Source organism: Simochromis diagramma, unplaced genomic scaffold, assembly GCF_900408965.1.
Source record: "Simochromis diagramma unplaced genomic scaffold, fSimDia1.1 OVJJ01000010.1, whole genome shotgun sequence".
Taxonomy (NCBI): Eukaryota; Metazoa; Chordata; class Actinopteri; order Cichliformes; family Cichlidae; genus Simochromis; species Simochromis diagramma.
In genome coordinates, this window is record NW_024387008.1 from 17,845 (window position 1) to 27,070 (window position 9,226).

The following is a 9,226-nucleotide window of genomic DNA, read 5'->3' on the forward strand; positions in this document are numbered from 1 at the left end:
TTTCCACAGAGCAGTACTGTGAACATGTGTGTCGAAACTAGATTTATATTGTTAAATAAATTAAAAAAACATTTTCCAAACTGGAACTAGATCAATAAATTGAAAGAAATGTCAGGGAATGAAGCACAGAAGTGGGTTTCAGTAAAGACTGGTTTATTTCTTGATTCACGTTCAGAAAACAAAGAATCTCATGATTAAAGTTATGCACAAGAAACATAAAATCAGTATTTCACAGAAAGTATTTTGAGCAGAATAACAGATGATTAAATCCTTGAAACCTTTATGTTATCTGGATTCACTTACCCAACCACTTATCAGGATAAACAGTTATCACGTTTTAACATTGAATCATTAAAGATCAGCTAAAGCAGGTACAACATGCTGACTTATATGGGATGCAATGAGTTGAATCATTGAAATCAGACTGAAACTCTCCACCAAATGTTTTAGAAAATCATCACTAAACTGTGAGGAAGTAATGGAAGGTACACCGTGTATGCTGAACCTGCTCTGTAGTACAGGGCAATGGTCATATCTTCCTCTCCATCAAATAACTAATATATTTATGCACCTGGCCAATCCTGAAGTGAAGGGTGATCAAGTCTTTTCCAAAAACAATCAGACCTCTTATTTCACCTCTCATTTTCATAATTATTTTGTGTTATGTACATCAACTTTCAGTGTAGCAACACTGGAGTTTGTCATAGAGGATTTAATAGTAACATCATCAACTGTGTGAATCAGATCATGACCATCAGCTTTTCCTCTGATAAAACCTCTCTCATCACCGTGATACATCTTACAATAAAGATCATAATCACAGTTTGTTTTCTTATCAAAGACTCCCACTGCGTACCAGTTAGAGTACAGGATGTAGTCAAAAGGAACAGAGAACATGACAGCTATTTTCTTATCAGCTCTGTCTGTCGCTGGATCATAGAGATCGTAGGTGAAGACTCCAACAGATCCACGCCCTGTGCCACCAGTCTTAGAGAACAGAGTGTTGCCAGATTCAAAACATTCAAGTTTTGTTGGCAAAGGAATTTGGCAGAGTCCGCTAGAAAGATACAGGCTAGTCAGAAAACAGAAAAATAGTCATTAATATTCATATTCAAACAGGACCAGAGCTCATTTCTGTTTCATTTTATGTGCATTTCTCTTATTTTTAATTCATAAGCTTTTCTGTTCAACAGTAGTCACCTGCGTGAAAGGTGAATATGGATGAGCTTGTAAAACAAAGTGAAAAAAAGTTTCAAGGTGCTTGCAGTTTAGCTTTTTAACATGTAGAAAAATAATTTACAGTTACAGAAAGATTAGAAACCATCACTGTAAATACTGAAGAACAAAGGTGTGTTCACCTGGGGTTACAAAGTGTGTAGCGGTCACTCTTGTTTGTAATATAAATTCCGGACTGCCGAGCACCCATGGTGTCTGCAAACTGAAGAACAAAAAAGAGTGAATAATGTGTTTCTGTCTGTGGGAGCGTCTCTGTTTGTGCATGTGTGAGCACATGGCCAGAGATTCTAGTAACCATAATACAAACTCCATAGTAGTGTCCACTGATCATGTTACAGTCCCTGCATTCCACCCCATGGGACCTTTCAAATAGGACACACCCTATTGAAAAAGTTTCCTTCAAAGGGCTCTTCAGATTTTTTCCCTTAAACTTCCCTTTGCTCATTTGATGCTTCGAATCTTTTTAAAAACTGTTATATGATCCCTCATTGTGTGTGAGCAGCTGTGACATTACTCATGTTTCCACAATGAACACTTCAAACACACCAAGCAGAGAAACAATTGAAAACAGATTCTGAAAATGCAGTGAGTCCGACAAGGAAGCATTTACAAGCAAGATTAACTAATAAACATGAATTAGTGTCTTTTTCAGTCAAATAAACAAAGTCAGACTCACAGTAATGACATGAATTCAGTTGGAAACGATCATCAGATCATGAATGACCAGTCTTCCTAGAGTGACTGAGACCAAACAATCCTCTGTTTATACTCTGAAAGTGAAAGTCGAATGTCTGTTTATGAACTGAAGGAAATTTGATTAGATCAGTTTTTTCCTTTTCCTGAAAAAAATGCCTCTTTTTTTTCAGAGAATGTGGCAGGTAGTACGCATGACGCAACCACGATTCTGCATTCTGGAGCATTTTAATTTTTTAACTGGTTGCTGCTCACATGCTTTCACGGCTGCAGCTCCCTAGCTCCCAACCACACATATCCACAACAACAACACAACAGGATCCTACACCAATCTTAAGCTGGTGAGGCATGATTGCAATGCCCCGCAGGTGCATCCACATTCCCTGCCGCGGCACCACCGAACACGTCCCGCCACAAAGAAATTTTAGAAAAAAAAATCGTCCTCTCTAGTATCTAGTGTCTAATTTCTTTACCTTGATTTATATTGGTCACTGTGATATTTAAAACAAATCCCCCCATTGCCCTGCAGGCGGTCATTATCCTTCAAGCTCAGGTCCTCTACCAGAGGCCTGGGAGATTGAGGGTCCTGCAGAGTATCTTTTCTGTTTGTTGGTTGGTATTTTACAGGATTCACTCCCAACATGGCTGAACATGATGGCTGCACTATGTTGATTGATTGCACTAAAAATCTATTCTCCATTCATGAAATTGGGGTACACAATGCTCTGTGCTGAGACTGCATAATAAAGGGAAAGTGTTTTATGAATTCAAAACTTTAATATAAAACTACCACCAGTTTGCCTCATGTACAGGTCTGTGGCAGGGTGTTTTTTTCCAGTGTCTGTACTGAATAATGCTACTTTAAGTTCTTGATGATTTGGTGGACTGTCTGTGATTCAGAAACTGAAATGATGTTGCGCATGTTTCTCATCTATTTACTCTGGCAGGTAAAGGAGAAATATGTAATTCTTTAACTTCTTTAATGACTGAGCCTTTATCTTGGGTTTGATAACTAAACGCTCCAACCTAAAACAGGTAGAACAGATTGAAATCTCTGAGTGTTTTTTAAGGTTGTTTTAGTTTAAAAGTAAAGTTCACATGCATATAAGTACAACCATATAACCTTCTATCTCTCTCACAGTCTGGCTCCAAAGTTTTCAAATATGCTCAGAGTTTGAATGAAGCCACACAGCAGTGTGTGTGCAGAATCTGAGCGAGTGTGTGAGTGGCAATAATTACTGAATCCAACAAGTAGCTAAATCAGTCAGCCATCCAGGGGAAGAGGGAGTCAAAGTATTTTTATAGGCTGTGTCACTATTCTCAAACATCTGGGGGACACTCCCACAGGGCTTGAATCTGGGACTCTCCCTCAACTGCTCCTAGAACTGAAGAAGCTTCTCGATGAGAGGTGAAATTTCTTCAAGCAACTTAAAGAAGTCATGACTCTTTTCTTTCCAAGCTCCTTAGACTATGATGACCTGGATGACTGCAAGCCTTCACAGACATATTGCTGTGTACTTTGCAAGGAACACCCTTCAAAATTGGTGTAGGAGTATGAAAACCTCCTAAAAATCCTCTCAGGGGCTCAGCCTCGAAATATCAGCAAGGAGTCCAGATTAGGAGGTTCAGGATCATGAACAGAGTAGAAGGCTGTTATGGAGGCAGATTAATGGGTTATTGACCCATGTGGTCATTTGGTGTCTAAAGTGATCTGGGCTGTTTAAAACAGGAAGTGAGTGGAAGACAGCAGCTTAAGCCTCAGCAGAAGGGGAGGAGTCAGAGGGAAACTCAGAATGTCTTCAGAAGAAAAGCTGTCAGGAGGTCAGACTTTATGTCAGGAAGTGTTCCACACTTTAAGTGAGCTCTCTGTGTGGAAAAGCAAACTGGGTCTTTCCTTAGGACTTCTTCCTGAAACAGACTTAAGATGTGAGCTGTGACTGCTCACACTACAGTCTGTTGGCTAATTCTTTGATGAGAATCAAACAGCAACACAAGGGGATTCAATGATCCATCAAGGAAATGTGACCTTAATAGCCTGACTACAATCAAACACATCACAACAAACATTACTATCATTTTATTTTTAAAGGAATGACAGGAAATAGCAGCACACTGTTGTGTTGCTTTCTTGGAGAGATGAGTTTCCTTCCAGGAAATAAAAACACACACAGCTTGTTTCGTGAAGAAAAACATTAGCCGTTCATCAAACAGTTTGATTCCAGCTGATCAATAATCATGTGGATTTGTCTTCAAACACAAGAGTGATCAAAGTTTGTCCTGAAATAAGAGCTGAACATCTGGTCCAAACATCACAGAAACAAACAGTCAAACTGTTAAAGGAGGAAACAAAGCAAACTTACAGTTTCTTCGAACACACACACCAACAACAAGCTCCACTCCACACCTGTACACTAAACACACAAGTGAGCTGCTTCCTGTAAGGATGCAGCAGGACAGGTGGGAGGGGCTCATCAGGAGCAGTTGAGTTCATTTGACTGGACACTGGAACATTTTCACTTTCACTTAGATTACATTTGCATTTGATGTCCCCATGTGTGTCTGTGTTCAGATGTGACTGACTTCTTCTTTTTGACTGTCCTGTTGAATGTTCTTCTCCACTACAGACCTGTTTGTCACACACACGATATCATCTTTACTGATTTGACTTTTAGACCTCAGAGATTATTTTTCTGCTCACACGTAAAAACAAAGTTTGAACAGATCATAATGAACAGAGGTTATTTTTACTTCTTTGCAACATATATAAACTATAATCCATAATCACATTCTTTAACTACAATAAGTCATCCATGAACATGTTTCATGTTTCATGGAAACATGAAACATGTTCCTTTGGTGAAGACAAATCAAATTAGTCCTATTTCAGTCATATTTTCAATGATGTTGATCATTGTACAGACTTTACTAAACGTGTAATAAAATGTATTTGTATTTTTTTTTAATTCACTGTTCCTTCAAACTACTCAGACTGATTAAGAGTAAAGTTCCCTTTTTGACATGAAACCTTGTAGTAGCTGCAGAGTGAACACACTGATCCCAGATTAGCTCTGACCTTCACCTGTGCAGTAAAGCCAGAGAGCAGAGCTGAAACCAACCGTCCAATCAATGAGCAGCATCAACACCTGAACTTCGTTCAAATGTGGTGGGAGGGTGGGGTTATTTGCTCAGCTGCCGGGAACTTGGCTGTCACAGCTGTGATTATTTAAATGTGAGTTTCCTATTTCACAGTAACCTGATGGGACTGAGAGTCTGTGTGATAAAGGAGAGTGGGCAGAGCAGTGATGTGAAGACAGAGCAGTTCAAACTCTGTGGTACAGAAATAAAGACTCACACAGCAGTCTGTGTATTGTTGTGTCTATAACTGGTGTTTCTGATGTTCAGATGAAGCTTTGTGAGGCTTTGAAAAGACCAGCAGAGAGGAAAATACAAGAAAATAGAGTTATTACAGGTCATGTTAAGAGCAAGATCTCTCACACAGTCCTTCACGTAACAGTGTGTGCATAGCAGAAAAATGAGAACTGATATTATCTTAACATGTGCTTCACTATGTTGTCATTTCTCAGCTCAGTGGAAATGTTAGAAGGTTACGTCAGGTATGTGTCCGTGTTAATGAATATCAGCATATCAGATCAAAGAAACTGCTGGTTTCTAGACCTCAGCCTTGACTTCTCTATCAATCAGACCACTGGTATAATGTTGAAAATGTTGAAATGTACTCACTCACTTTTTATTATTATTTGTAAATATGTGTACAAATGGTTGGTTTTTTTGTACTGTTTTTATCAATAAATCTCAGCAACAAAGGACATACACCCATGTGTGTTGATTTCTCCCTAAGATGGCAAACTGAAACACTCCAAGTTGGTGACTTTTGGAGATTTATTTCCCTGGATGATTGAGAATGCATCAAGACGAAACACAAAAGGAAGTTCACAGCTTTTAGCAGCTCCCCCACGCCCTCAATCACACACCCCCACTCCCCTCCCTCCAGAATTCCCAGGTAACAACCTAATTTACATATGAATGACTAGCCAATTTAGCTTCCACTTGGCTGAAGCTAAAGCTTAGCTAAAAGCCTACCAGCCATTTGGCTGCTCTCCGGGTTTTAAAGGTAGAAAGGTAGAAGCCTGGGACTCCTAGTTAACAACTCTAGGCTTTTCACACCTGGCACAACCAGCACTTGCTGCATGAAATAAGCAGAGGTTTGCACCGTGTATGTACCCAACATGGATCTGGGTCTGTCGCATAAGCGTAGTTCTAGTTCCACATCCTTTTGCGACCACAGAGTGACAACAGGGATGATTTTCTTGTTGTCTGCAGTCGCCTTTAGCTCATTACTAGGTATGTAGAAGAGAGTGTAGTTTTTCAAAGCCAGCAACAGTTGCTTCATACCGGCCCTGTCGTCGGTGGACATGCATTCCAATTCATTGGCTTCAATGTCTAAGATGTCCATTAGCGCACGTAACAGTGCCCTAGAAGGGTTTTGTTTGAAACTGCCGATGTCGTCAATGACCATGTCCCTGGTAATTTTACGAGTTGTCTTCTGTTGAAAAGCCTTATGCTTCTTAGATAACATAGATGACTCATATATGTGCTACCTGGACAAATAGATGGGTGGTGTTGTCGCATGTGAACGATTGGCTGTCATTTTATGTATTCCAATACCAGGGAGGCTTTTCCGTCATGATGAATGTCATGTTCTCCATGATAAACTTTGATGCTGTAGACAGGTTTGGTACGTTTCATCAAGCCTTCGTGTGAACTGCTAAATAGACAAGTGGAGAGAGGTATATTTACAACCAAGTATCGACTACTGTTTTATGTCCCGACCAAGAACGTAATGTCTTAAGCTAACTACTTTTCATCCAGCAGACCATATACGGACCAACTGTACCCCGAGCAGCAGACAATTTCTCCTGACCAGCAGACAATTTCTCCCGATGGGCACAGATGATCTGCAGCAGTGGGTCCCTCAATCTGTCCTGACTCTGGATGTTTGCGGTTGTCACACACGGATATCAAATGTGTGATAAGCTGCAGGATTCAAACACAAGTATAACGTATAAATAAATGTTCATACTTTTATGAAACAATCACACAGAAAGAAAAAGAGAGAGTGTGCAGGGCAGGCAGACAGACAGGTAACAGTCTCAGGTGTATACTCTGCTACAGCAAAAGACAAGGAGTTTTTTTTACTGTTTGAGTTATCACGAGAACTAAATAAGAAAAGATCCCTGCTTGTACAGTGGTCACATGTTTGACTGTTATGAATAAAGCACATTTGTTTAGCTTTCTTTAAGCTTGCATAGCTTGTGTATGCTGTACATGCAAAGTGTCAGTGTCGTATTTATGACACTTATGTGTACAGAGAGTAGCTGTTGAGTATGTGTTTGCAGTTGGGCTGGACAGCAACTTTGCTGGTGAGTAGGAAATCCATGCAAACTAGTTCATTTTCACATACATACATTGCAGAAAGCGTATCTTTGGCTCTGTGTATCATTTGTGCAGCATTGGCTCCCTCTAGTAGTATGCTTAAATATATCTTCAGACAGATGTGTGTCTGACAGACACCAAGAAAACGTTTAACACTGTTTACGACTGACAGGTTTACAGAAATACTACTACTAACAATAAAATAATAATAATTATATTAATAACATCTATAGTAGTTAAAAACAAGAATTTTTGCTTATTATAACTGAATGAAATAATAAAGAAAGACAGTGTTGTACACCAGGAAGCTTCTCTGTATAGAGAGTACACTTTAGAAGGAGCGAGATCCCGACCCCTGAGCTGTTCACCTGAGTGTGAATGTTAGATAGAAAACACTATAAGAGTAAGAGTAGAGTAGACTCTTATAAATGTATATGCTCCCCCAGGATCAGAGTTAAAAAATTTAAACACGTTTTTGAATTGATTGTTGTAGAGGCACAAGGTACTCTGATTTTGGGAGGAGATTTGAATGTTCATCTCAATCCGTCTTTGGACTCATCAAACCCACACGCCCCGGGATTGAATAAAATAACCAAAAATATTAAATTAATTTTAAAGGATTTAGGGCTTATAGATGTATGGAGAGAATTAAACCCCATCACGAAGGACTATACCTTTTTTTCTCACCCACATTCATTTTATTCTAGACTGGATTATTTCTTTATGTGTTAAAAAGACTTTAACAGTGTGGTCAATTGCAGGATAGGAGTGATGGATTTATTGGATCATGCCCCACTGTATCTGGAAGTAGTGCTTGGACACGAAAGAAGAGTTACATCTTGGAGATTAAATACAAGTACTCTATGTACGTTGAAAGAGCAAATTAGCCAAGATATAATAGATTATGTAGCGGAAAATGACAATGAAGAAGTCTCCCCAAGTATTTTATGGGATGCCCTAAAAGCGGTGATAAGAGGAAAACTTATAGGTTACAGTACTAACTTAAAAAAGAAGAGAAATGAGCATTTAAGAAAACTCCAGGCACAACTACAATATCTTGAAGATGCCCATAAAATAAGCGCAGATACAAATTTGAAATTAGAAATACAAAAGAAGAAAAACGAAATCGATGAAATTTTTTCAAGTGAAATACAAAAAAATATGGCTTTTATTATGAGGTAGGAGGCAAATCTGCAAAATTACTGGCCTATAAATTAAAAAAACAACAATCGGAAAATATAATACATAAAATAAAGGATCCTCAAACAAATAACATTGTGTATAAATTTGAAGATATTCAGTTAGCCTTTCTAAAATTTTACAAAGAACTATACACACAACCTAGAGTGGATGTTAAAGGTATGATATCTTTCTCGGACTCACTCATGTTTACCACGGCTGAATGAAAAACAGAATATAACCTTAATCAAGGACATATCTGAATTTGAAATTAAAAAAGCTATTTCAAAATTAAAACCTAATAAATCCCCAGGCCCGGATGGATTTCATCAGATTGGTATAAAGAAATGAAAGAGTTATTGATCCCCTTGATGAGAACATCATTCAATTATATTTTAAAGACGGGAGTAATCCCCCTATCTTGGAATGAGGCTTCTATTTCCATAATAGCTAAAGAAGGAAAGGACAGGCTTGATTGGGGAAATTACCGCCCTATTAGTGTTCTTAACCAGGACTTTAAGCTATTTACATACATCCTTGCCAAAAGAATTGAAAATATTCTTGTTCAGATAATTAGTTTGGATCAGACTGGTTTTATTAAGCAGAGACAAACGCAAGATAATGTTCGCCGAACATTACACGTTATTGATTATGTTAGGAAAAA

The 9,226-nt window shown here is 38.6% G+C and overlaps 1 long non-coding RNA gene across 2 annotated transcripts; it reads right to left on the reverse strand.

Moving 5' to 3' along the window:
* Positions 1-4,639, reverse strand: LOC120739296. 2 transcript variants are annotated; one of them, XR_005697168.1, is made up of 3 exons: positions 1,913-4,639; positions 1,359-1,438; positions 1-1,072 (listed from the first exon to the last, which is right to left on the reverse strand). It is a non-coding gene; the product is annotated as an uncharacterized LOC120739296 (long non-coding RNA). The 2 variants fall into 2 exon arrangements; XR_005697167.1 differs by having other exon boundaries at positions 7-1,072; positions 4,290-4,355.
* Between the last annotated feature and the right edge of the window lie 4,587 nt (positions 4,640-9,226).